The following is a 3,972-nucleotide window of genomic DNA, read 5'->3' as shown; positions in this document are numbered from 1 at the left end:
CCAGGTGTTGGAGTAGCCAATTAAAGCAACAAGCCACAAATGAAAGATTAAAGCCTTTAATCATATATTGCATGGTAACCTCAATCATACCTCTTGTAAGGTAATGATTATTCTTATATTTATTCCTTGTGTAGTTTTCCTGAATAGCCTGGATGAATAAAAACAAGATAACAATGCTGAATGAATTAATTCCAATAGAAATCACAGACCTCCCTGAGCTGCAGTTGCCATTATTTGGACTCTTCACTGTTTATATGGCCTCAGTAGTGGGCAACCTGGGCTTGATCATTCTCCAATCAAGATAGGCTCTAGGCTACAAATGCCCATTTACTTTTTCCTCAGACACCTGGCTTTCACTGATCCTTGTTATTCAACAGCTATAGAACCCAAAATCCTAGTAAATTTTGTTTTAGGTCAAGATAAAATCTCTCATAATTGGTGTGCCTGCCCAACTCACTTTCCTCAGTATGTTTATCACTAGTGAAATTTTCATTCTATTGGCAATAGTCTCTGACTGCTATGTGGCCATGTGTAACCCTCTGTTTCTACACAGTCATCATATCACAAAGACTATGTCAGCTACCAGTGATAGTACTCCATCTACACTGTGTCTTTTTGTCTTTGCTGACCTCCATAAAAATTTTCATTTCATCATCTTGAGGCTATCATGTCATCAGGCATTTCTGCTGTAATAGTCTGCCACTGACATCTTTGCTCTCCTCAGATACACATGAAATTAAATTGATAATTCTGACCTTTTACATGTAGCCTGTTAGAGTGTGTCATCCACTAAACGTTTATTTTTATAAAGCCACAGACTCTGTATATTCCATTCACAATTTTATCTGTACTGTCTATCACAGGAAAAGACACAAACAAAGATGTCTGATACGTATTATACAAATGGATTCCTTAAAGGAAGTAAACTGATATTGCTAAGTTTGACGACAGAAATCCCTTTCTTTATGAGGCTTTCAGAAAACAGGTCGAATGAAAACTGGGTTATACAGTATGATAGATTATAATGAGCAATATGAAAATGAAATAGAGCAAGTAGCCAAGATGGAGGTTAAAATTTAATTAAGATTGTCAGGAAAACTTCTGCAAAGACGACATTTAGACAAACACTTGAGAAGCTGAGTGAGTGGACTATTTGGCTATCTAGGGGAAGTCTATTCCAGATAGAGCTGGCAATGCGATAGTTTCTAAATGACAATAGGACTATTGTGTTGAGGAACATCAGAGTCAGAGGTGGTTGGAGTATAAAATATGAAATCGAAGAGATAACGATAGATTATAACATAGAGTTTGACCTTGTAGGACTATAGAAGCCATTGTAAAATATGTCTTTTGTTTTGCTTGATAAAAAATGAAGAGTTTTGAGCTAAGGAGTGATTTAATCTGTCTTTCATTAAAGGACAGCTATGTCTGCTGTGCAAATAATAGATTATAGGATACAAAGATGTGGAAATGGCAAGTCCTGAGGGGTTTAATTATAATAAATTTCATAGAGGACAGAGGCTTAAGCTAGGATGGGAACAGTCAGAGGATAAGAAATGATTAAATTCTTGACATATTTTAAGAAAATGTCAATAATATTTCTTCATGTTGATATGTCATGTAAGAGATTTTTAACATATATATTTCCACATACAACCAGTGAAAGATGACAAAAGGAATTTTAAAATACCTGTTTTACAAAAGCACCAAAACTACAAAATACTTAAAGATAAATCTGAATAAGTACATGAAATCCCATACTATAAAACTTGGGAAACACTGATAAGAGACGCTAAAAAAGATTTAAATAAATAAAAGATACACCATTTTTTTTTTTTGCTCAAATATCCAATATTGTTATGATAGAAAATTTCCTCAAACGTATCTGTGCAACTCCAAACAAAATTCAATTAGGTATTTTTTGGTACAAATAGAGAAACTGAAAAAAAAACATGTAAAGAAATGCAAAATACCTAGAATAGACAAACTAAAAGAAGAAAAAATTGTACTATCAATACTAAGAAAACGCTAATCAATTTCTACTCCTATTCTAAAGCTACAGTTATCAAGACAGTGTGGTACTGCCATAAAAATTGACAAATAGATGAATGCAAAAGTATTGATAGTCCAGAAATAGACCCACATATATATGAACAGGTAATTTTCCACAAAAACAAAGGCAAAAATGCAATTCAGTGGAGAAAAGATAGATTTATCAACAAATGGACTTGGAATAATTCATTATACATGTGCAAAAAAATGAAAGTTGATCCATAACCCATTCAAAGATTCAGAAAAAATAGGTCATAGATGTAAGCGTAGTACCTAAACGTCTAAAAATTATAGGAGAAAACATAGTAGATATCTTCATGACCTTGGTTTTGCAAAGATTTCTTAGAAACACCAAAAGCAAAAACTATTTCATAAAGTAAAAATTTCATACATTTGACAACATTGAAATTTAAATCTTCTGATCTTCCAAAGATCATCTAAGAGGGTGTAAAACTGAGTTACATTCTGGGACACAGTATATTCAAGTAATGTCTCTAATAAAATATTTGATTCCACTGTGTATACAGGGGCCTAAAAACTATATAATTTTTTAAAAAGATCCCCAGAATGGGCCAACCATTTAAAAACCACTTTAGCAAATACGATAGAAGGATGGCAAATAAACACATAATATGTTGCTCACCATTATTATTCATTAATGAAATTAGGTTTAAAACCTCAATGCTTGGTGACTATAGTTAACAATACTGTGTTGTATACTTGAAAGATGCCAGAGATTAGATCTTAAATGTTCTCACCACCACCACCACAACAAAATGGTAATTATGTGAAGTGAAGTGTTAACTAACATCATCATGGCAATCATTTCTCAGTATATAGATATATCAACTCATCACCTTGTATGCCTTAAACTTAAACTTACACAATGTAATATGTCAATTATATCTCAATAAAGCTAAACAAAAAAGCTCAATGAGCTGTATATCACATCTAGTTAATGAGTATGTGGAGGAACTGAAACTTTCATACATTGGTAATAGAAAAGTAAATATATATAAATATTAGAAAAAATCTCTTGGCATAAGCATCACGGTTTTAAAAATTAAATATGGAGCTGTCCCTGTGGCTGAGACACTGAGTTCATGTGCTCTGCTTTGGTGGCCTAGCGTTTCGCTGGTTCGGATCCTGGGCACAGATCCAGCACTGCTCATCAAGCCATGCTGCAGCGGCGTCCCACACAGCAGAACTAGAAGGACCTACAACTAGAACATAAAACTATGTACTGGTGGGCTTTGGGGAGAAGAAGAAAAAGAAAAAAAGATTGGCAACAGATGTTAGATCAGTGTTAATCCTTAAAAAAAATAAACATGCATCTAACATAATATTTAGCCACACCACTCTCATGTATTTCCCCAAGAAATGATGTTACATTTCATTACAAATGCTTGCATGCAAGTATCCATAGCAGCTTTATTTGTAATAGGCAAAAAATAGGAACCACCCAAACGTTTATCCACTTGAGAGTGAATAAACAAATTGCGGAATTTCCAAGCAAGTGAATACTACTCAGAAATAAAAGGTAATAAATTATTGGTACACACACAAATATAGGTGACTTTTGAAAGAATTATGCTGTCAAAGACAACAGACTAAAAAGAGTGAGTAATCTATAATTACATTTACAAAAAAATGCAAACTAATCTGTAATTACAAAAAGTAGCTTAAATAAGAAGTCCTAGAAAGTACATGCAAACGACATAAAAGACATATAGCTTGGAATGAGCTGGAATGGCTCATATAGCTGGAATGAGCTAGAATGAAATGGGCTGTCCCTATTTGTAAATTTCATGATATCTAACAGAAAATCTCAAGGAATCCACAAACACAAACAAGAGCCTAGAACAAACATGTACATTCAGTAAAGTGACAGGATACAAGTTCAACAAACAAAAATCAATC

The sequence above is a fragment of the Equus asinus genome, chromosome 17 (assembly GCF_041296235.1).
Source record: "Equus asinus isolate D_3611 breed Donkey chromosome 17, EquAss-T2T_v2, whole genome shotgun sequence".
In the NCBI taxonomy this organism is placed as follows: Eukaryota; Metazoa; Chordata; class Mammalia; order Perissodactyla; family Equidae; genus Equus; species Equus asinus.
The sequence above is the reverse complement of the archived record's forward strand: the minus strand, read 5'-3'. Positions refer to the sequence as shown.